Raw genomic sequence first — 25,903 nt, 5'->3', positions numbered from 1 at the left:
AGTAACTAATAAACAACCACATGCCGTACTGTGTGCGGAGCAAGGAGCAGTGAGCGAATGAGAGAGGGAGGCAGAAAAGTGATGCTGCATGCGAGAGGAGCAGAGGAAAAGGTTTGCAGTAAGTTATCAGTCAGGCAGTAAATGTACAGTGTATGCTGTTAATAATGCTGCAGCTTCTAAAGACCAAGAAAAGTCTCTTCCCCCCTTTCCACCAATGTGAACATAGTGCTAGTTCTGGGCTGGTGCTAGTGCTGGTTGGTTCAACTTGAGAAGAAGACTTCTAAGAACTAAGAGCCACCTCATTATGTCACTGTAGGTCTGTATATGTGTCCAACATTAGCTAATTAGCTGTTGGTCAGGAAACATGATGCAAGCAAGCATAGCTACTAATTTCTCACACCACTGTTAGGAACGTCAAACTTACCTTTAATGTTACAGATGTAACATTGATGTGAGAAGTTAGTAGCTATGCTACTATGCTAAGCAGGTTCTTTGACAGTTGAACAGGTTCGAGATTAGGCACCAGCCCCAAACCAGGCCTCAAACTGCCTTGGTGGAAAAGGGGAAACAGTTGTTAGCCCCGGTAACAACCCAGCCTACATTTACTACTGAGTACTGTCTACGGTGGAAAAAACAGATCTAGGGTTTTGGAATTTGCAGGTAGGGGTTAGGTATGGGTTTCAAGAGTACTATACCAAAAATGTAACGCAGCTTTATTCACATCAGTAAAGGCAAAGAAAGCTATGAAAAACTATTGCAACTGTATGAGACCGGGATTATCGTCATCACTGTCGTCACCAGCAAGTCTCACTCTGCTCTGAGTCACATTGACAGTACACTGACATTTGCTGGCAGCACCATCTAACATTAGTCTGAGAACACATTTCCACTTTGTTATGTCTGCTTCATTTGGAACAGTAGACGCACCTCATGGAACAGCTAGTAGCTGTGTCATGCTGGTCTGATTCCTACCTTCTTTAGAGTCTGTGTAGACCTATTTCACCCAAGATATGGCAAAGAAGTATCTGCACAATGTAACCCAACAAACACATCACCAAGTACTGTATCCAACAGAATATACAGGAAGTGACAAACCTAACTTCCAAGCCAACCACCAAGCAGTATTTCAGAGGCTGCGGCTCAGCAGTCATGCAGAGTCCTCTGAAGCCCGTGACTTCAGTTAATCTGTGGACGCAGCTTGGGCTCGTTTAAGCAGGTTTATTTGGTATCATTCCAGATTCTTTATCAAACCCCCTAATGTTAGTTAAGATGTCTGATACGCTTAAAAGCACACTAATCTGCAGCCCCCCTATCTATCCCTCCCAGCTGAGGTCTGTGCAGGGCATGCCAGGCCACTGGTTCTGAAAGACCTGCAGCAGATGTGTTGTAACACATGGTCGTGGTGCAAGCTCAAGGGCCTTTTGTTCTCAAGCCACTGCATAGCACACATGAAGCAAATTTCTATGTGACAACAGCTGTTAAATCATGTTTTTGTTGCAAGCAAATCAGCATGTATGGGGATGTTGTACAGAGGATCATTCGGTGAACTGATGGTAACTGGCAAAGCATACAGGCCGTGTGCTGGTGGATGGGATTGATATAGTGACTGTCTGAGTGCAGTGGATTACTGGAGTGGGCTGATGGGGAGGTTGTAGCGCAAAAATGTAAAACCAATGGCAGAAGGGAGATTTTTGTTTAAACAGAAAAGAAGATGTAGGCACATCCCCTAGGTTTTGTGGTCTACAGCCAGATTGACCTTTGACAAAGGAGTTACAGGGAGTCGTGGCAAAAGATACCTATGGTGTGAGCTTTCATTTATAGTGCAATGACAGCTTAAGAGGCACTAGAGGTGTACAAATGTATAACCAAAGAAAGGAGTTTCCAATAATTAAGGCAACTTCTGATAAACTTTCAGGCTTAAATTAACAAATTCCAGCTAGTCCAACCCACGCCCTTAAGTTAAGCCCTTCAGGTATGGATTCAATATCATTTATTTATAGATAAATGTACAGATTATTTGGTTGGTTGGTTGAACAGATACAGATAATGGTTGCTCATCCGTAGTGTTAATCCACTAAAAACTGATGCATATGAATATAAAGAAAAATGTGGTAATGCTCAGCAAAATAAGTTAGGGAAACCCTTAATTAAATTAATTAATTAAAACTTCTGAATGAGAACCAGCACTGTGACACAGTCCATTTGCAAGTCTCATCCTGCTTTGTGTATCCTTTTCCTAAATCAGATCAAAGACAGTTGGTTTCAGTCTGATTCAGAATGCAGTCTTGTCTTTACCTCTTTCTTTAACACCATAATCCATCTTTCACTTTGTGTGTAGAAGCAGCTAAATGACATACCCAGACATGTATCTTAAAATGACACCCTTAAAACACACACACACACACACACACACACACACACACACACACACACACACACACACACACACACACACACACACACAAGGTTGCCAATCATTGGCTGCTCATCTCCGGTTGGCCTTAGATATGTTTGTGTGACTGTGTGTCATGATTTTATTTTTTGAGAACAATAGTGAACTAGTAATTAACCAATGGTGACTGGATGATTACACATTAACCTACTCTCAAACTATCCTGACTCAAAATCACAAGAAATGTAACGTGTGTGTACAAGAGTGTGTGTGCAGAGTTGCATATTTGAATGTTTTGCATGTAACACAAGGTCAAGGGTATGACATGTTGAGGCAAATGAGGAGTGTGTGTTCAGAGAATACTGTCTGTGTGTGTGTGTGTGTGTGTGTGTGTGTGTGTGTGTGTGTGTGTGTGTGTGTTGATCAACTGGTTAGGTGACACAGTGTGTGTCTGGAGACACACCGAAAAGACACAGCCTGCTCAGCAGATAAGTGAAATGTGTGCCCCAGGGTCTCGTAGAGCAAACCAGTGTTTTAAGTGTTTGCACTTCAGTCACCTCACGTCCACATTAACCCTGCCAGAGAAGTGTAGTAACCAAATGTGTCCATGTCCTTTAAAATGAACAGAGGTAACGAGAGAACAGTGCCAGTTAAAGAGTTGAAGTAATCTGGCTGCAAGAGAAATTGTGCAAAGTTCTTTACATGAGACATTAGTATACAGGAGTACACAGACTACACAGACAGCAGATTTGGTTAGGGATTTTTTTTTTTGGTGGTGCACCAGCACAAAATGTAGGTGCACCGAAATTTTTCATTGCGTCGCCTTTAACGCCATAAGGTCACCTTTTTATCACTCTCCATAACTTTCACATAATGTGAATGATTTTTAAACGAGAATAAGGTGTAGAGGAATGCTTGTCTTTATTTGAAGCACAATTATATATAAAAAGAAAAATAAAGTGTTTAAAGTGCTTCACTGAGCTGAAATTGAAACTAAATTTCAAACTAAAACACTAAGCAAAATAAAACATTTCCAAATAAAAGTTTTATGCGAAACTTTGTTGACCCGCTCACGAACGCACTATTTCCGGCCATATTCTGACTGCACTCCTGACAGTACACGCAGTGCATTGCGTTACGTCCTTTGTTGTACCTCAGCCAGGGAAATTGTTTCAGCCAGTCCTGGCTGAAGGAATATATTTTGGCCTTTTTAATTTGGGTCTCGGAGCCGGGCTTTATCCCTCTAACTCCGTTGTCTCCTCCTCTGGTTCCGAGTCTGATGCTGTCGCCGAAGGACCGGGGCTCAGCAATTTTTAAACACACACAACTTAGCGCGGTGAACAGGACCACAGCCAATCAGAGGCAAAGACCCGCCCGAGCTCTGTCTCTTATTGGTTTAGAACACGATATGATCCTACCATGAGTGTGTGAGTTCGGTCACAGGAGAACAGAGAGATGATGCGCCTGCAAAATAAATGTATGTTTTCACCCGGGCAGCGCCAGGTGCACCAGTGCGACCTCGAAAAATTATTAGTCGCACTCTTAAAAATTTTGGTCGCACTCTGGAGCCCTGCAATTATTTTCATTATCGATTAATATATCGATCATTTTGTCGATTAATCCATTAGTTGTTTGGTCCAGACAATGGTGAAAACTGTTTCCCAGTCCTCAAATGTTTTGTTTTGTCAACATCCCAAAGATATTCAGTTTAGTGTCATAGAGGACTAAAGAAAGCAGAAAATATTAATCAGAACAATTAATCAACGATCAAAATAGTTAGAGATTTGTTTAATAGTTGACAACTAATAGATTAATACTTGCAGCTCTATGTGTGAGGTAAAACGCATCATTTCTTAACAATAAATTTAGATACACATACACACGTCATATTGATCTTGAAGGTTTTGAAACTGTATTGTAACAACTGGTGAGTAAGAAACCACATTTAATGTGGATGGATCACATCTGGATGGACGCTTTAGAAATGTTCAGACATTTTAGGAGAAGCAACCACTACGTTCTTCCAGTTTGGCCACTGAAAGACCAGTGAGTGCTGCATTTGTTCAGTCAAGTGTAGAAAGGACAAGGCTGACGACCTTCTATATTTTATTATTGTCAACAAAGGCCAACAGTGTTAGACACATAGTGCCACGGTGTGCCTCACTGATTTCTACTGACAATACTTGTTAGTAGGATCAGTACATTGATGATTTTGGTCTTTTGGTTTGTCTACTTCACACATGGTTTCATGGACGTTATAGCAATTAGAGGCGAGAAGGAAACACATTGTTTCTCGAATAAATTATGTTTTTCTCTGAGTTTGAACATGGTTGAAAACATTTGGGATAATGTACAAACACAAAGTACAAAACTCAAACTATATAATATAGGTATAGCATTTTGAGACATTTTAATGTGGAAATGTTAGACATTATATCTTTAAGTCAGAAGGGCATTCTAGACAATTGGTTTGGACTATAATTTACAAATCTAAGGCAAAGGAAAACACTTGAGATGAGAAGAGACAAGAAGGAACACTATGCATGTTTATACGGGAATTCCCTGTATTGTCTTACATCCTTCAAAGGTCAAAGGTCAAGATATATAAATAAATAATATAGAACAGTGGAGCTGGGTGTGTTGGCAAAGTTGAACGGGACTTATGTTAGTGAACAGCAGTCTGTGGACACCATGCCCCCTCTGGGAATATGATTATTAAGCCACTGTTGTCACTGAGTGTGCTCACTGCACAGTATTCCTACAATAAAGCTCCACAAACGAGTTGGTGTCAGTCTGAGTAACACTTCAGGAGCGTGTATGCTTCATAACAAATAATTTGAGCCTCTGTCATCCAGTTGAAGGACAGTTGGATGGTGTCTCAAACCACTAGACCAATCTGCCACCCTGCGATCGCCAAAGCTAAAAGATGGGGTTTGGGTTATGTGCAGAAACTGCTGACAGTGAGATGCGACCCCAGGCGTTCTGCTTATTTGAAACAGCTGGCTGGATGCATGGCCCACAAAGAGAGGTTATGAGAAGACATAAACAGTTCACCCACCAACACCATCCGCCTGATTCAACCACAACAGCTTCCTGGCTTCCCCCTCGCTGGCATACCCTCCGACCAGGTCCTCAACACTATACCCTGGCCTGGGAAAAAATAGTCCTGGCTCCAATTTCACATTGTAATCAAAACACTGGGCTTTGTGGGATCGCCCAGAGGATCAGAGCCTGGCAGAGCAGTGGGACAGGGAGGAGGAGGACTTGGACAGGGAGGAGAATCAAGGAAGGGAGATCACGCATTAGTTTATGTAACCAAGGTCAGCTGGAGGAAAAACACAATAATCCTTTGCGAAGGCGAAAACAGCAAGAGCACAAGAGAGGAGGGCTGACGGAGGGGAGGGAAATATGAAAACAAACAGATAAAAGTCACAGTGGGGAGGCCTCCGTTTGCGTGGCCGGAGCTTCTGGTTTGGCGTGGGGAGGAGTAATTGGGAGCAGCCGCTGACACTTTAAATAGCTGCTGAGTGTGGTGGGATGCGGTTTGGGGGGGGAAGTGGACTTGACACCGCAGGAGGAGGAAGCTCAAATCCCATGAGCCATTGTGTAGTTCAGATGAATTGAAGGAAATTGTTAAAAAAGCTTGAGTGATCGCCCCCTAGACATATCTGGCTATTTTGGTGTACAACATCAGCAATGGCCCAGAAGAAAAAAACCTTAATAACGATTATATCAGAATAAAAATGCGTTAGGGCTTCCTTTTCTTTGACTATTTATCATTTTTGCAGAAGATCAAAAAAGAAGAGAAATTTAGTTTCCTACCTGTGGAGGTTCAGCAAGCTTTTCCTGCCATTTCCAATCCTTCCATGGATCCCATGTGGATTCGTCAAAACCTGGAGGAGGACAAGCAGTTAGAAAATCCACAGAGAGCATTTTTACAGCTTTCTCCCATAAAAGCCAAAAGCATCACGTAAAGTCCAACACAAACGGCTTTTGAGGAAGCATGATGTGGAAACAGACGACGATAGCAGGAGTCAGCGGCTGAAGAAATCTCCTCCACAAAGTGAGCCTAAACCATTTGCAATGCCTGCCATGTCTTCTTAATTCAATGCTACGCAGGTGAGGGCCCCTGTTCTTCATACAAGGCAACTATTGTCCAGTACACAACAAAGACCACGCTAAACACGGTGAGGCAAGAGCACGCCACAAAAGTCACCTTTTAAAAAACAGATAAATGGCTGCCACAGAAAGAAAGCCTGGCACAACATGAAACATGAGCTCTCTGTAGCACTCTCATAACACTCAATACTACATACTCAAAGCTACAGCCTGGGTATGGTGAGGACATCACCGGGATTTAAAAAGCAGGGGAGGGAATAGCTGTCTTCTAGGGGTGATATTAACCCATAGTTTATTAACTGATGTGTATTAGGAAACCAATACGGCAGTCATGGATATGGTAAAATACCACATATTCAAACCAAAGTATGTGTGAAAGATGCCCAAAATCTCTCCAATTCCCCCCTCTCTTTGCAGCTAGCTAGCTATATGGTGGTGGTACCTAATCACTTCCGGCTTCCAAATATCCACTGAAACATTCCCACACTGAAAGAAATATCAGACCCTTCCATGTCCTAAATATTTACATTAAACTTGCAGTTGGCAGTATCAAATTATGCTCACATGTTTTCTAACATCTGGAGAACAAGATTTGTAGTACAGGGCATCTCTGCAGCTATACAGTACTTAATTATAATGCTGTTTGCTGCACATTTTACCTTCAAATGAACTGCAGCTTCTGTGATTTGCATATTGCACATGGCCATATTGTGATTTTGATAATATTTCAATTAAATATCAACTCCCTTTGAAGCTTTGGCAACCCCCAGGTTGGGAACCACTGTACCAAACTACTCTCCTGTATATTACCAAGCACAAACAAACTAGCTGCAAGGGCCTATGTCAGAGAGATTAAATGAAAGGAAATCTGGATCCTTCTCGGCTTTTGCAACTCTAATAAAGCCTTCTTTTGTTTGTTTTTCACCACAGGTGTCCTGAAGCTGTAAAGGCAGTATCATTCCCTTGCCACAGGCAATCCAAATGATAGTCATTGTCAAAGAATGCAGCCTTAACTTGAACGAAGCTTGGTCAAACCTTGAGTTTTTCCAATCTAGCCTCAAGGCTGTAAAAAAAAAAAAAAAAAAAGTGGTTTTAAACTGTATAGCCCTCTGCCCGCTGATCCCGCAGCTCCTACCTCTGCTCTCTGGCTGGGATGCGTTGGGTCTTGTTTTATGGCAGTTTCCTCCAGTGAGAAGCTGGCTCAGATGCAAGACTAACTAACTCATATATTGTGTCCAGTTATCTTTGAACCAGACTGCGAGGGTGAGGCCTAAAGCTGAGCTTCATGAGGGAAAGTTTGCAGATGAAAGTGCAGAGAGCAGTTTGGTGGAATTGTGTGCAAGATTGATGGGCTGATAGAAGTGACAGGAACAGGAAGGATTGCGGTCTTTGCTCCAATGTTTGTTCCCCTCAGTGAAGTTCCTATTCAAGGATTAAAGTTGACTTGTAACACACAATGGCTCATCACGTTGAGCAAACAAGGGTACAGAGGAGTTATCAGAGAGCTTGGAGCATCTTCCTTTTGAGAACATTAGTGGAAAAGTTCAGCTTTTGGAGACTGGAGGCAGTGAAGACATGTCCTACGGCCAATAGCTCTTTTGATGCCAGGCCAAATGAAGAAACCTTATGTAAGAGCACTCACATAACAGCCAGGCGCACTCTCTCACGTTAATGGGGCAACTTGAATCCGGATGCATTTGAACCTTAATGGCTCCCTTTGTAGCCATGAAAAGGGACTGTGCCAATTTCAGCCAGGCTTCCCATTGTTAGGAAATGTACAGTGACTCAACTGGTGGCATGGTGTGTTCGCTCACCCTTGCCAAAACTAGTGAGTCACTGGCCAAAAAATGCGTGCAAATAACCCTCCACCCCCTCCCCACTCCACCTCACAAGCTCTATATGAAGGGACATCACATCCAGGAGTCCTTGCAAACGTGTCTACTGCTCCAAATTCACAGGGACCTTTTGACTCGCCAAGAGGGAACGGACTGAACTCAAATCAGATTTTCTGTAAACAGGAGACGCGTCCTTTAAAGCAACTAAAACTATCCCAAGAAGGATTCTCGTGAGAAAACAGACTTCAAAAAGAGGCTGTTTACAGCCATTATAAAGTTTTAAAATTAGTCTGAGCTTTCACCCTCGACATGGCAGTGGTGGTGAATTTTGGTACACATCATAGCACCATAATGTTACTGGCTTCTTAATTTTGTCTGTTCAGTGGGGCTGGAGCATGCATATATCCCAAACACATCAAAAAACCCAGCTCTTCACAGGAGGAAATGACACAGCGTCACCAAAACCAACAGTGCCACCATTCCTGAGGTTGTTAAGCTGTCGGCCTTAAAACTACCATTGACAGTGTTCCTCTGGCCACGGCCGCTCTGTAATTAAATACCAGAACTTTCAGCTTTTTTCCACTCTGTTCCTTGGAAAATATATACAGGGTCTAAATACGACTCATGCCCTGCCCTCTCAGGCTCATTGGCAGGGCCGATGCCATCCTGCTTCATTCCTCAACCCACATCTGGTCATTCAGCCTCAGAATGAACAAAGGTTATACCAACAAATACCCAGCAGAAAAAGCAGCCTTGGTGTCAAACTGAAACTGAAATAGAGCTGTGGTTGAATTCCTGAGAGCCAGAGGTAAATATGTCACCGAATCCAAACATCAGAAATCTTCCTTGGAAATACTCTTCAGCAGCGTAAGCACAGGGATTAATCTTTTAACTTTATAGTGTACTAATGAGAGACTGGGCATCTATCTCTAAGCCTTAATGAGATAGAGGATGAACGCTTTCTAGCGACAGCCCGGTCATTATGTCTAATTGTGTTTTCACACTGAACATGACAAGCAGCATGCCAGCTCTGTGGCCAATTCATTCATTTGCGGTAGCATGTTTTCCAGAGACATGCAAAAAAAGGATAAACTCATCATGATAATCTGACAACAACACATGGCATGTGTGCCAATTCCCCCAACTCGTATTAGCCATGATTGATTTTTTTAAGTCAGTGGGGGAAACACACACAAAAGGGTCATCAGCTACGCCTCATCTGCCTACTTTAATTACCAACGCTTTTCCATCCGTCCTCGCTGCCTCATGCTTTCACTCCAGCAGTGAGGTTTTCTACTATGTGACAAAGAAAGCTTCTAACTAAAGCTGACTATAACTCCTCAATCCTGATTCACTTTGCAAGCTTAAAACACTGTTCTCTTCAATATACCTTAAATTGACTCAGGGGTTTAACACTTTCCGTCCAGTGTGTAACATTTAGGAGGATCTATTGTCAGAAATGGAATATAATACTCATAGGTATGTTTTCATTAGTGTGTAATCACCTGAATATAGGAATTGTGTTTTCATTACCTTAGAATGAGCTGTTTATATCTACAGAAGGAGTGGGTCACCATCCATGTCTGCCATGTTTAACAGACACATTTCTACAGTAGTCCAGAACAAAAGAAGCGCCATGACGACTCACCCTTGACACAAAAGACATGATGATGATAATGTCATGTGGACACTGTGGCTGCTTCAGCATAGCAGTGCTTTGAGCTAAATGCTATCTTCAGCATGCTAACATGATCACAATAACATTGTCAACGTTCTGGTTGTTTAATGTTTAGGTATAATGTTCACCGTGTTATCCACCTGGGTTTGGGGTGTTTGCATGCTAACATTTGCTAATTAGCACTGAAAAGAAAGTACAGCTGAGGCTGATGGGGATGTCATTAGTCTAATTTTGACCTAGATACAAAGATACGGGATCACAAATGTACAATTTATCCAGAGGGGAACATGAATGTCACAAGACAAAAAACAACAACAAATGTCAACCTCATGGTGGCGCAAGAAGAAAAGTCAGGAGATCACCAACAGTCCGTGGGCTTGCTCCTCTGGGGAAGTGGTGGACCATGCCACTAACGTAGCTAAAAATAAAATCGATGCTGTAATAAAACTGAAATTATGCTTTAAAGTTGTGGGTATTTTTTTTTTTTTTTTTTAAACTTTAAAATCCAGGGGTTTTGTAACCTAGTAACACTCGGTGCACAGGTTAATCCCGCATCGGTGCCTGAAATGAATGGGTCATTGCACATCATCTGACCTGGCTTTGCGAAATCCTTGCTGCCACTGAAGGATTGTTTTGGCTTTGGTAAACAGGCGTTGCCATTAAAAATAGGAATTTAATTTAATGTTGAGGTTTAAATTTGACCAACTTCCTCAGAGACGGGAAGATGGAGCAAGATTTTCAAGAGAGACAGAGAAAGAAAACAAGTTTGGGCTGGCCACAGACAGAACTTGCGTGGAAAGCTGAAACTGTATTATCTACTTATGTGATTCAATCTTGTGTAATTGTATATTAAAGCAGAACTGCAGTTGCAGACTAGAGTCTTAACTGTGATGAAAAGTGATTAACCTGTGACAGAAGCTTTATCTTAATAACTTAAATGTGGGTTCTCCTGTATGCAGGGGGCATCACTTGAAAGTACCCCTTCTCCCATCCTGTCTGCTTCACTCTCTCTGATTCACTCTCCCCAGGTTCAGCAACCTGCTGTGTCCCTGCCACGCCTGTCAGCCACTTTCACACATCTGCAGAGCTCACACAAAGTCAAAGACTACAACAGTGCTCAGAGTCAATCTGATTTAGAGGCAGCAGACAGCAGGTTTGTGTGGCCCGCAGCCACCAGCAATCAGTTTACCAAAGATGATGTCATGCTTAAATCATCAACAGCAGCCAGAGAAGCTTTCACCTGCAGCACCAAAAGCTGTGTCGCAAGAATTCCTCTTAATATTCACACAAATTAGAACAAAAAATCAAGTGCAAACTTGTTCTTTTGCTTTCAGATGGTGCTCGATAATGATTCGGATATGCAGCAGCAGCAGAGGCCCAGGGGCAATCAATGAGGATATCCCCTACTGACACTGGGCCAAACTCATGAAGCTCACAGTATTTAGTCCAGTTGTTCAACAGGCCAGACCCACAAAGTCAGGACAGAACAGTTTGACAGAGCAGGGTCAGTGACTTTTATAAAATAAAACACAGCTCATTTAAAAGGAAATAAGTTTGAAATTATATGATTATATTATATTACTGAAATTATAAAACTGTTCCTGTTCTGTAAATCCGCTCACAGATGACTTGCATCTTAATCTGTCTGATTTGGAAACACAGACTCAGGCCGACGCCTAATTGACTACAGGGCATGGTTGTTTCATTTTCATTTCTTTCAAATTATGGGAAGAAAATCGCATCATGTACATGCAGTATTTCCACTGCATTCAATCAGCAGTGGCAGCCAGCCGTTGCAACACTGTCACCAACACTCCCGTGGGATTTCAACATTTCAAATTCGATGAAATGTCAGTTGCACACACACAGCCATCTTCTATTCTGTTTGAAAAGTGAGGCTCCACACTGTCCACAGAGGTAAAAATGTAAGACTGTTCATGAGCCGAAGCAACAAGCATACTTGAGGCTGGCCTAAGCTGCACCGAAGGTAACTGCAGATGGCAGTTAATGACCATTTCATACATATGTTAACATAAATCAACCTGTGTCTCTAATTTTAAATTTACCTATGCGTTGAAGACCAAACCCAACAATTAACTGGTCTTTAAAGATTTTAAAACTTTGAGCACCAGTCAGAATAGGGAAGTTGCGATTTTGTTGACAATTAGAAAAATATATATAAATGAAAATAAAAAATTTTTTTTTTTTTGGTCTTGTCAAAATGATGATTATTACATTTAGAAAGACATAAGACATCACGTATAGAGGACTGAGACTGCTAAAATCAAAGCTAAACAAATAAATAAAAATGCCATTAAATGCACCAAAAATATCAAAATAAATGTAGATAAATTGTTAAAATTATTATTTCCCTATGTATTTACTTTTCCGTTTTATTTACCATTTCATTCATTAATATTTAATAATGTTTTTATTTATAGATTATTTTCCCAGAGCATTTTCCCCAATCTTATTTACTTCTGTGTTTTCTTTTTACATTTCTGTATACATTTCTGCTTCATTATGTAATGAGGGTCATTCAGTGTGTCTCATTGTTACCATTGGTTGATCGACATCAGGTTGCCACTGCACCCTTTTAAATGTAAAAAAATTATAAAAAAGGAAGCACTCTTGTGATTCCACATGAAACAGAAAGTATCTACACCATCCAAATAGCAGTTACAGAAATCTATCATAGGCGTTCCACAGTGTTCCACAGACCAACAGGAGCTAAGATTACGGTCCACGTTCTGAGAGGATTGCTCATTTCTTTAGCTGTCCGTACCTGTAATCTGTTTTTCCCATCAAATTAAATCCACTCCAGAACTTCTTGCTTCATGAGCTGCTAATGCGGTCACTCAATCTATGAAAATGCTTTACAGTAATGCATCTCAATACAACTGCCTTAATGAATCCAGCTTCTTGAAGCTCAGGATGTCTGCATCAAATTCCATCAAAAGATTTGAAGAACACACATTCACTAATGAGTAGGAGTTCTAAATGAGGACATCGCCTTTTGATTGCGTCCTACTATACAGGACATCGGGTCATGGGGTCGTTATAGTAATCAGTTTGTGGTCCATGATCAATAAGACTGAACATGTGTAATCCATAAGGGCCTGAAGGGAACATTTTTATTCAATATCCTAGTCTGAAGTACAGGTCAATCAGCAGAGTTCCTGAAAATTCAGTTTTAGGTTTTATATCCTTAGTTTAACATTTATAATGCTGATTGGTGTCAACCTTGCGTGGCATCACAAGATCATATGTGTGTGTGTGTGTGTCAGCGTGTGTGAGAAGTGACTGCTCACAAACAACAATGGCGGCTGCTAAAGATTTTAGCATGGATACTGCTAGCATCAGTTCTATCAAAACTGGAGAGATTTCTTCATTTGAAGAAGAGCAAAGAACAGCACTGAAGGCTTTCCTCCATGGAAAAGATGTTTCAGAGGTCACAGATAGATGTTTCATCCAATCACCTTCCCATATGAGTCTGTTGCAGTCAGGTTAGATTGGTACAATCATGCAGTGGACCGGTCTGATTAATTCATCGGTCAATTTGGAAGAAAGGAGATTATCTTGATGAAGATGGAGAGCTTTCTACATGGCTTCAATTAAACCTGTCATGCCAGTTTCCCTCCATCTCGCTTCATCACACATCAAGAGGGTAACATGAAATAGGAGGTGATATCTGTGGGGAGTGATCTGAAAACATTTCAGTTGCGTTAAAGTCCCAGTTGTGTTGGACTCACAGCTGAACATATTTTGTGTTAACCCCTGATGCAGGGGAATGAGCCTGAGCCTCTGGATAGCAGGAGTGTGTGTGTTTTTGATGAGTGCCTTGTTGCATGTGGAGGTCTTGCTACCGAAATCCACTCCAGATGGATCTCATTGGGACATCTGTGTTGAACACATACACTTCACAGTGCTAATGATGTGTGCAGGAAACACATGGATAGCTGAAAATGTACAAATAAGACAACACTAAGTTCATTTTATAAAGGTAGGGTACAAACTGGTGTGGTGCAACCACATACAAAAAATTTTTTTTTTTTTTTATATAAAAAGGGGGGGATTTTTTTTTTTTAGTTTTTAAAAAAATTTTTTTTTTTTTTTTTTTTTATATTTTTTTTTTTTTGAGGGGGGGGGGGGGGGGGGGGGTTTTTTTTTAAAATTTTTTAAAAAAAAATTTTTTTTTTTTTTTTTTAAATTATAAAATTTTTATTTTTTAAATTTTGTGTGTTTTTTAAAAAAAGTTTTTATTTTTTTTTTAAATTTAAAAATTATTTTTTTCAAGAATGGAAAGAACACGAAAAAACTTTAATGAAATTTAATTTTTTAGCATAGCTCAACCTTAACCTGAGCAGGTCTAGTTTGCCCATATAACCAAAAGACCTCTGGGTGTGCAGGGCCTTAAGGATCGAAACAGACATGTTTTAACAGTTTACACCAATCCCAAAATTAGAGCACTGACAGGTGAAGTGAATAACACTGGGTATCTGGTTATCATGGCTCCTGTCAGTGGGTGGGATATGGGAAGGTAAAAATTTTTTTTTTAAAATTAATTTTAAAAAAAGGAAAAAAGGGGGGGGGTGGGGTTTTGGTGTTTTTTAAAAAGGGCCCATTTTTGTGGGTGGGTCAGAGCATCTCCAAACCTGCAGCTGTGGGTGTTCCGGTCTGCGTGGTCAGTACCTATCAAAAGTGCCCAAGCCCAAGTGGTCATATTGTTATGGCTGAGCAACTGTTAATGTTACACATCATGCATCGTATTTATAAGTCTGCGAGTATCTAATTTTGTGAAGTTGGAAGTTATTTATTCCATGTTTTGAACAAGACTTGTGTGATGTTATACTGTGTTCACTAAATGTTCAGTCTCATTGTTGTCCTTGTTGTTCAAACACATTCAGAATCATTACCCCTATTCCCATTAGCATTTAACACATGGCTGTTAAAAATTAAAAATAATAAAATTAGTATTATTAACATGCAACGACTATTGGCTTAATCTAATGACTACTAGAAAAAGTTTGGTTGTCTTGTTAAAATCTTTGAAATTACATTACATTACTCTTCCTCCTTTATTAAGAATCCAGAATCTATAAATGCTGCTGTACAACAAGCATTTCCTACTTCACTGGCTTCAAGTTTCATACTGGACCAGGATCAATAAGAAAAATAAGAAAAACTAAAGATCACATAATAGACAACGTGCAGATGAAGGTATCATTAGCTCATTCTCAAACAAGTGAGAGTTAAGACACAGGATAATCAGCCTGAGCTACTCCAGTGGAAACAATGTCTAATGTGTTTCTGTAAAACACAGCAATAATGCCAAAACAGGAGGGGTAGTTTGTGCTATAAAACTTTAACGGCTCTCCTCGCTGATCATCGTTCCTGCTGAGTAACACATGAGGTAAACCACCAACACTTTACTGCCCTGCTCTTTGTCTACATAATGAGAAACTAAATGAGGGGAAGCCGAGTCGGGTAGATTTTAAGGATGCAAAATAGTTTTTTATGTTTATTTCAGCCAATGATAATGACATTTTTAATTTTATTGCAGCAGCACCATGTGTTTGGTTTCCACTGTTAGGACTCGCCTGTAGACACACTTTTATTACCTCTGCTGATTTATGTATAACTAAACACTACGCCTTTTCCACATGTCTGCAATAACCAGAGGAAATGCAGACAAATAACAGCAAATCGTATTATAATAGTGTAGCAGAAAGGCTACTTTGTTTTTCAGCCAGTGAATCCTTGAAATCTTTGCTGACTCGTGTGAAAACATATGAATTATTACAAGGGGAAATTTGCCTACTTTTCTATGATCAAGTATATCAAGTATTTTATGCAACAATACTTCTTCACCATATCAATATGATGTGACCACAACAGTCCACTGTGCATCTCTACCAGCTCTGGGGGGATCTGGTTTTATCAGCAGGATCCCTGTAGGTCCCAGGACTTGGGTTGCATTGACGGCTCAATGGAAGGAATGTTAATGGCATACGGCCTGAGATTATCTACCGACTGTCACCAAGACAGCACAGGAGTAGGAAAAATGTTTGCAACAAATACAGATTCAAATAAGGGATAACAGAATATGTTTTAGATTAGATTTCCATCACTAGAGTGGTTTCCAGTCAAACCATAGGTAGTATCAGATAACACATGGATGGGGATCCTTTAAGGCTCCAATTATGTTGCATAAGTTTAGTTATTCTGTTTAATTTCTTTGTTAACAAAAAATCTTATATGGAAAATGTTAATAGTCAGTCAAGTATTTTTGATGCTAAGACAGAGAAAACATTCAAAAATGATGTAAAATGATCAACAGAATGTGGAGAAATAACAGTTTTGATGCTATGTCAAAGATCCTGTCATACCACTTTGTACCTCTAGAGTGAGTCACTGCATCGTCCATTTTACTGTCAGTCCAACTAAGAGGATGAAGAAGTAGCCCTGCCCGAGGGCAATGAACCACGTTGGCAAGAGTTAACGCTGGCGTTTGCTTCCACCACTGGAGTCAGTGACAGTCTTTTTCTAAACTGGGGAGTAAACAGCTGTAAACAGCTGTAAACACCAACGCTAGCTTATAAAAAGGTAGCTAAATGTATCATCATCACATCATTGAACGTGTTAACATTGTTTGCGGAGTTAGCTGTTAGAGAGAGAAACCTATGGGATGGACTGTGCATTTCCTTTATGTGGTGATAGGTGTGGACACCCCAACTGTGGTGATGCTGCCCCCAGTTTGTTTGGAGTATGAATTTGACAGGTAACCAGTTCTTACACATAGCTCCTTTAATACATATCTATGAATATTATATTCCATTTGAGCCAATAGATCCTCCTACATTTAACATACTGGACCTTTAAAACTGATTAAATTACCCATTACATTGTTTCTGGCCATCACTGGTTCACTATTAAGACCCTATACTTAATGGCAGTAAAGGATACTCTGAATAAACCCTGTTTATTTTCATAGTAGGATCATCTTGAGAAGGATCCTACAACCTCAAGTGGATAAAAAAGGGAAACGTGAGTATTTATCCTCTTTACTTTGAATTTCAGAGGAGCTACCTTTTTCATAATTTTTGATACATTAGATTAAACTGGAACACAGCGGCAGCTAATTGAAACATGAATGAGAATTACTATAACAAAAAGGAACTATGAATAAATGTACAAACAACCAACTTTTGTGACCCCAGCCCATGTATTCTATGCTAATACGCTAGCTAGCCCCCAGAGAGAGAGACACAGAGGAAAATCAAACAGCATGCAGTAGAGAAGATCCCTGAAGGTAGACCAGGTGGTACAGTTAAGAACAGAGACAATAGTTCTTTGTGTGATCAGACTGCACTTGTGGTGTAAGTGTGGTGTAATCAATTATAACACTTTGATTTAAAACACAATTTTTTGCAAGTGAAGCAGCAAGAAGAGCGTTTACAACAGTTTGATGTGGACTAACCTGACACACAACACCCACACTTTCTTGCATATTCGCACTATAAACTGCTGTTTGAGTTGCATGAACTTTGGAGGTGGGGTGAACCACACACTAACACATACACACCCACAACCCCCCACCCCCACCACTCAGAGTGCTCCATAACCCAGGAAACAGAGGCCTGGTTCATTTGCAGCCAGATTAAGGCTACTGAGGTGGAGCGGGTGGAAAAGATTATTCCTAGTAAGCAAGAAAAAAAAGCCTTAAGCTCTCCATTAATAACATGAAGAGAGTGTTATTTATGAAAGCTGCCTCAAGGCTCATTGGTGTACACACACACACACACACACACACACACACACACACACACACACACACACACACACACACACACACAAAAAAAAAGGTCTAGTATGTTGTAAGCTCGGCTGTTACAACTTTTACACCGCTACAGGCCATGCAACGTGTGCGGACACACAGCATATATTCCGGACTGTGAATTAGTCTCGCAGTGTGGTTCTGGTTTTATTCACCAGGATTACAGTACAGTAAACGAGGAATGGAACCAAAATTTCTGAATCGGCTTAGGGAATGCCTAAATCAAAGCCTTGTAAATCCATCCCAGTGAGGGCAACAGAGCAGCCTGTATGCTGGGACACTGCGCGCCACAGCTCAGCTTACCAGCGAGTGGCAAAGGTTGCCAGGAAACACTGCGGGCTCACAGGGCGTTCACATTCACACACAGACGCACAAACACACAGATGCAGTCACATATTCATACAAACATGAGTCCGAGTACCTCTGTGAGGTTAAAAGCTTCGGGGGGTACTGTCGGGGGAGTATCGTGTCAGAGCAAGGATGACCCCTGACCTCTGTTGGGAGTGTGAACCAACGGGAAGTGTCACGGTAAGAAGACACATGATAGGCAGGTTGTAAAAATACTGCTCTGCTGAGGCGACAGGTCTACTGTCTGTGAATGACAAGTAAGTGACACTTTAACAGGATAACATAAGGTCACCAGTAGCTCCTGTACCCAGGGGTGTAGCACACAATTCTGCACCCTGTGTGTAGGCATTCTCTATGGGCCCCTCCCCAAAGCCACGGTTATTCATTCTAGTATCTTTGAGGGCTCTCTATACTCCCTGTAGCCTGTAGCCAGATAACACAAATCAAATACAACGTTTAAAAAATTCTGCATGCAATTATTTGGTTATTTTTTTAACTTTTATTTCACAATTTTATTTACCGGAAGTTTTTAATTGGCAAAATACGCAATTTGTATCAGGGCTACAGCTAACAGTTAGTTTCATCATTGATTAGTTAGTAGAAAAAGCGTTGATCAGTGTTTCCCAAAGCCCAAGGGGACATCCTTAAATATCTTGTTTTATCCACAAAGATATTCACGGTTGAGAAGCTGAAATAAGAGAATTTGTCTTTAAAAAAAATGACTCAAAAAGATAGATAGATAGATAGATAGATAGATAGATAGATAGATAGATAGATAGATAGATAGATAGATAGATAGATAGATAGATAGATAGATAGATAGATAGATAGATTTTCTATATCGTTCTTTAGAGCAGCGGAGATGATCAGCTCTAATTTGTTTGTATGATTTTTGAGCTTTGGTTACTTGTGATGGGCATATAGCAATTTTAAATAAAACTCTATTCAATAGAGTAACTGATCAAGAACTCAAAATCACTGCAATGTTAAATAAAACAATCTGATACGTGCAGGGCTACATGCTTTGAACTGCTTCAATTCCAAATTGACAGAGGCACTTCTGATTATTTTAAACTATAAATTTAGTTGTCTTTGCTTTTACATGACCCACTATGGGCTGGGAAAGATTTATGACCATTGCTTATGAGACCAATTTAAAGCTCACTGTATCATTCCAAAGGGCACGGCTTCTCTTCTGCCACAAACAGTGATATTGAGCTTGCATACCTACAGCTAGGTAAGGTAGTTTCAGACGTCCCAGGAACATTGTTCTGTCCCGGTGGGGTCCACCAGCAGCCGGCCAAGGTCCTGAACTTTTAACACGCCTGTCCAACATTCGTCTTTGGCTTTCCATAGCAACCCCCCTTTTCCCAGGACAGAGGGTCCCTCCCCCCAGGGCATTTAAAGGGAGTTAAAGGAGGGGGTGAGTCCATTTAGGGGGAGCTGTCTTGAAAAAAAGGGCGTTTCTGGGGAAACTGAGCGCTCACTGTTCTCTAAGAGCTTTCATGGTTGCCACTTGGCAACAGTCGGCTGTCGGTATTTCAAAATGCTGCTTTTCACGCTAGCCTGCGCACCACAAAAAGTCACACACACACACACACACAAACACACAAACACACACGTGAGAAAAAACCCAGCTAGTGTCACCACAGCAGATGCCTCTTGTATTGTTGCCTCTGCAGTCAAAAACCAATGCTAGCTGCCTGACGTCATGTAAATGATATTCAATTTCAAGGGCGCTTCTAAGTCCATTCATTTCAAATCATAAGCCAGGATGAATGGCCACCTGTCTGACTGCAGCCATGCAATGCAAAGAACAATCCAGAGAGGGGAAAAGTGATTTCACACAGATTACCAGTCTCTGAATCTGCCCAGAAACTTTCAGAATTAAAATGTTCCCACAAACGCATGACTGACTTTCGAGGTAAACTTCCCAAAGTTTATTTTCAAAGGAGTTGTTTGGATGCCGGAGCCTGGAGGTTGTCTCCCAGATGGTGGACACTCCTCCTCAGCCACACCCACTCACCTGTCCTTCCTCTGAGGAAACAGAAAAGCAGTCTGCAGTAAACACCAGCTGTTTTCACACTGACACACAGGGGAGGAGACACCCTCACAACCCCCTCCTCGAGGTATGCCTTCACCTCTCTAACCCCCACTTTTTCCTCACAGTCCCCCTCCTCTCTGGTTGGCTGGTCTTTTCAGCCTCCTCTTCAACAAAAGAAACAAAGGAGGCAGGGCCACTTTCCCTATTTGCCCCCCTGCAGAGAGAAGGAGAAGGGGGGTACTAGACCTGCAGACCACCCCTTTCCAAAGCTGTAAGACCGAGCACAGCAAAATTCAACACCAACATGTGTAAAAAAAAAAACATGCAAACTACATGCAAATAGCATTGTAGCATCACTGTGGAGTACGCTCAGGAATGTGCAGGTGCAGAAAATGCAAAGAGGAAACCATCACAGCCCTGTTTATGTTGTGTGCTGCCAAGTTGTTTGCACATTCTGGATCAGTTTTCCAAAAAGTAAGGCATGTGCAGTCCAGCCCAAAGTGAAATGTGTGCATGTGTGTGGTGTGTTCTAAAGCTGTGAACACTAGCTGAGTTTTAGACCTTGGGAGCAAGGATGTTTTTGTGGGGTGCGGCTGTATTGGCAGCGGTTCACTTGTAGCCATTTTCCAGCATGGTGCTATGCCATGCTGCCAAACAGTCCTTTTCCACTGTAGGAGCTTAACAACATGTAATGTGACATGTAGCCATTGTCTCAGATTCTGCTTTTGTTTCCAATGTTCCCCCATCGCTTTGAGGACGGCTTTGTGGAACTATACATTTGGGCGCTGCCCAGGAGGTGATGCTAAATGCAGGTCCCAGCTACTTTCAGGGGTTGCTGGCAGGGCTGTTCATCGTGACTTGTCGAGCAGATGTGTTCTCTCTAAAACGGCACTAACCAATCCTACGACAAAAACAACTGTAACCACCAATTTTACGACTGCATCTGTATCAAGCAGCCAACACTTTATAAAATGGTCACACAAAAATGTCCAAGTCCTCATCAGAGAGAGCTGTATTCAGTGGTTAGAAAATAAAAGATTTCTGAGCATCTGGCACAAATGGGGGTGCAAAACACAGATGAGACAAAGTGATAAAAATAAAAGGATCATAAGGTACACAGTGGAGCAAACTAAAAAAACGATGTGGTCTGAAGTGCAAGACACTGTTTGGGGGCACCGATCCGGCCAGTGTAAACCTAAAACCAAACCAGTATCCACTCTACTTCTACCATAGTTGTCTGACCCATAACCACTTAGCTTCCAAAAGCATAAAAATAATACAGTTTTATGACATAGTATAGCTCCCTTTTTAATGACGTACTGTATATTACTAAATGATACACACTGGACCTTTAGCTTATCCCATCTCTATTCTATATCAAAGAGTATCATCAAAATGAAAAACAAGTCCAAGAAAAACTGCATCAACTAAGTTCCTCCTTTTTTGTGGTACTGTCTACACGGAGGTAGACTGTCAGTTGTTTACTAAGCTGCTATAATAGAGGTGCCCCCAGGATTACGCTCTATTTTTTGGCATAATGTTTGGACCTTTACAGAAACAGAAACCCTATCCCTACAGCCACCCATATGCAGCGCAGACTACACCTGTGTATTAGGAACAGTATGTTAAGTTTAGGGTTAGAAAGTTTGAATTATTAGTCATTAGTCCCTCCACCATCACCTACCCCCAGGTGGAGGTCTCATCTTCTCATTGCGAGCGCAGTGACAAAGCCCTTCTCATGCATGTCACCCTATCTCACTAGCCGGGCCTCTTTCTCTGAGGGCCTTCTACAAACGGCTGCTTCAGCTCCACAGAAAGATGGGAAATGATACGGGAGCGTAGGTATGCATGAATGCGGTCACAAGGGAATACTGAGAAGTGTCGAGTGTTGAGTTAGGAGCAATGAATTGTGGACAGGAAGGATAAGATGAAATTGTTTGAGTTCTGCAGGAGAGAGTGGTGTATGGAGGCTGTAGGGGGATCTGAGTGAGGGAGAGGCAGCATGTATGCAGCCTGCTCTAGAAGTGTTTCACTGTAAATTCCTATTTTAAAGGCTTTCCTTCAGTGGTGAGGATTGGTATGACGGATGGCTAAATACAATGATACCCATTAGCCTCAAGACCCGGAGAGTCAAAACGGGCTCAGGGGCCGACAGGGACATGGACAGGGATAGTGTTTCTACGACACAGGGTGTCGGCATTCAGGGACGCAGTCACACATGTCGCCACACAAGGTCCGTGCATACAGTCATAAATTCTGGGCTGCACAAGGATGGTGTGCACAGAAACTGACATGTATATAGGCTGCGTGGATTCAGAAGTATAATTTGCTATAAAGAATAAGATAGAGTCTGTAGCTCATGCTGTCATGGTAACCGCAATAATGAAATATTGTGCAATTGAGAAGCCAACCGCACGGGATGGCAAGCCACCACCACAACTGCATGTGACGTCACATCAACATGTCATGTTCAGTATTTGTTTTTCACTACAACAAAGCCTCTCTCAGAGACTCGGCACAGCAGGGGTGCGGTTTGAAATGCAGTGCTACTCCTTCAGTTTACAGCCAGGGTTACAATACCACACAGGTCACACTGCCTCTGCCTCACTCACTGTGGAAAAACTCCCGATTGGAAACAAAACGCAGACTGGTACGTTAATTATCCCCATTCGGCACGGCTATGGCGTTTGCGTCTATTGGCTCGCCAAGGGTTTCGGTTTAAGAAGTGAATTTTAGCTGAAGGTGTTAAGTGTGTTAAGAGTCACAGACCCAGGAGGCAGGAGGAGGGACGGTGCAGGTGATTTGTACAAGCAGGTACTGAGATTAAACACTGTACCACTGTACCCCTCACAAAGTAAACAACAAAAATGGCAATAATATTGCATACGGCGCTGTTGAGCCACCCTAAATCACTGCAGGGGGAAATTCCTCCTCTGCAACAGCCCTCGCTGTAGCAAATTCAGCATGCTTTGTTGTAGCAATTGGAACATTTATTCATTCAAAATTCCTGTTAAGGGATGGGTTCTATAATATTTGTTCAAACTGTCCCATTCCTGGTCAATTCCCTTATTGATTCCTGATCAGTTTTCTGTGGTCACAGGTTTTTAGCGCCAACTCAACTGTTTTATTATCGAGTTATAGTAGTTTGAGTCCCTTCATGAAATGAAGCCACGCATTGATAATGGGAACTGATAAGCTTGGTGGCATACGATTCAAATAGATAAACAATTTGGAACTGGTTCTCTACTGGATCTGGTTCTCAATTCCCATCGCTATTCAAGTTCAGTTAGACATTTGATGCACAAATCCCTTCAAGTATCATGTATGTCAATAATATTAGTGAGTGAAAGAGTTCTTTTGGAGTTCTCAGTCCATCTGAAGCTCAGGAGGAAGACTGCGCCTGGGTAAACCATCACATTACGTGTACTCATGGTTCAACATTGACCTTAGGCAAACACACCAGCTCCATTCATAACAGAACAATTGTACAGCACACACACACCATGAGCTGCATGTGGTGGAAGCATGCAGCGTACCCTGACGAGTTAATAATTCACACTCTTACAGAGCACTTCACTCGCTGCTTCAAAGGGATTTCAACACTCAAATCTATTTTACAATCCACGGCACTGCATGTATCTGGGTCTCCATTTACATATGTGAATAATGAACAGGCTACCCTGTCTAATTAAATCCTCTGAGAATCCTCTGAGTGTTACGCTGTTCTTGTTATCAAAGAAAATCCTCAGCCCAAAAAAAACCCCAAGGCTTTGCTGATTCAGATAATGGACACGGAAAGACAGGAGCTTCATTCTGTCCAGCTTGGGGCTTAGAGTTGTAATGTTCACCGTAAGCAATATGCAGTGAGATGTGAGGAAGTTCAAATGTGACTACCAGTAACTGGAGCGGGCAGCCGGTCAAGTCTGCGTCTCCAGGCACAACAGCACTCCTTATACGGGGCTACCAAGTAGCAATAAAAAGACAGGAAACCATCATATATTCATGGTGCTGCCGTAACTTTCGGGGATTTCTTTATTCAGCCTGAAACTCAACATTAATATGCAAAAAAACAAAATCACCCCTCTGAGAGTTGTCTTTTTACTTTTATCTCAATGTTTGTATGTACAAATGTGCATAATCAAGCTCCACTACAGCACAGAACAAATGTACCACAGTGCATGGAACTACCAACTTCATTTAATGATGCATTAAAATAATTCCCCCCACTACACTGACAATCAGATATAATGTCCTCAGATGAGGCTATATTTAATGCCCGCTATCTTGAGGTGTCCCACTGTGTGGTGGTGGTATCTAGTAGGAGGGGCACCTCATATCAGGTTCCGTGGCCGTCATTCATCCCTCTGCTCAGGGTTTGCACCACCAGCATATTGTCCCTAATCTCAGTGCATCTGTTGCCTCACAAAGCCCCATTAAACAGCCAGACCACTCTGATAAGGTTACTGACTTAATGCTCAGTGACATAATTAAATTGAGTATTTAATCTGGCCATGGGAGTGGAGGAGCCCTCAACCCCTGCCGGGCAAGCCCAGCGTTCACATGTTGAACCTCGGCTGCCATTGCAGATAACTTGGACTTTGATCTCCTTTGGGGTGATTGTGCTGTCAAATGGGAAAGATAAAAACTGGTTAAGGAGAATGTTCACTGGTTACAGAGAATGTTCAGCTGACTTCACCCGTTTTCTGGACAATATTAATCAAATCAGAAAATGGCATGAATTGAGATTCAGTGATACTAAAGGTGGAAAGGCTGGGTTATTCTTAAAAAGTGAAACAAATTTATATTCTATTATATATTATATTTATAGCTGTTAGAAAGGTCCTCAGTCGATGGCGGGGCAAAAAGCTCATGTGTGTTCCATCCAAATGTTTCACAAATTTTAACCCGATTTTGAGTAATTCCACGAAAGAAAACACTACGGTTATTCCACTAATTAGCTTTGGTTGACTCTTGGAACTGTGGTGCTCTCCAGCAAACCAGCCTGCATTTCCACAAGTTTCGAGCAGAACCATTGTAATCGGAAGAGTCATCAACAGAGGGTGCTGCACAATACGGAACAACCTGTACAATATCAAATACCCACTTTCGTCCCAAAGGAAAACCTGCCAACTTCCCAACTTCAAATTCACTTTTTGGATTGTGAACCTATTTATTTTTGATTGAAACACTCAAGGGTGCACGAAGCAGACCAAAGCCAGTTCTCTGTTGGTGGGAAAGGCCTAACTCTCACCTTAACACATCAAGACAATCCATGGCAATCCAATCCAAGCAGTTCTGCTTGTCGGATACGGGTCCAATAGCTTGGAAAACCCCCTGCCCCCATACCTTTCTGACATCAGAATTGGGGGAAAACAACATTCCAACATTCACAGCCCTTCAGCCCCTATTTTTTTCGATTCTTTACATAACTATTTGTCATTTTTCACATTCTAGTGCAACAGTTTAAGTGCCCAGGAGAAACCATATTCAAACAATATCACATCTCGGCTGTCTATGTAAAGGCTGGCTCTTCACCTCACCTTACAGTACTATTCTCTACACCACATCTGACTTGGCGCCTTGCGGTGACAGCTCTGACCTGACAATGTTCACAGATACTTTGACAAAAGCCAAGATGATGAGCAAGCGC

At 41.6% G+C, this 25,903-nt stretch overlaps 1 protein-coding gene across 2 annotated transcripts in view; it reads right to left on the bottom strand.

Moving 5' to 3' along the window:
- Window positions 1-25,903, bottom strand: part of plxnb1b (plexin b1b) — a 108,926-nt gene that overhangs the window by 79,038 nt on the left and 3,985 nt on the right. For both annotated transcript variants that reach the window (XM_051414891.1, XM_051414892.1), the window contains exon 2: window positions 6,215-6,285. The gene's annotated coding sequence lies outside the window, so the exon portion shown is untranslated. The remainder of the gene's footprint in view (window positions 1-6,214; window positions 6,286-25,903) is intronic.

This window comes from Dicentrarchus labrax, unplaced genomic scaffold, assembly GCF_905237075.1.
Source record: "Dicentrarchus labrax unplaced genomic scaffold, dlabrax2021, whole genome shotgun sequence".
NCBI lineage: Eukaryota > Metazoa > Chordata > Actinopteri > Moronidae > Dicentrarchus > Dicentrarchus labrax.
This window is presented reverse-complemented; position numbering and strand designations above follow the sequence as displayed.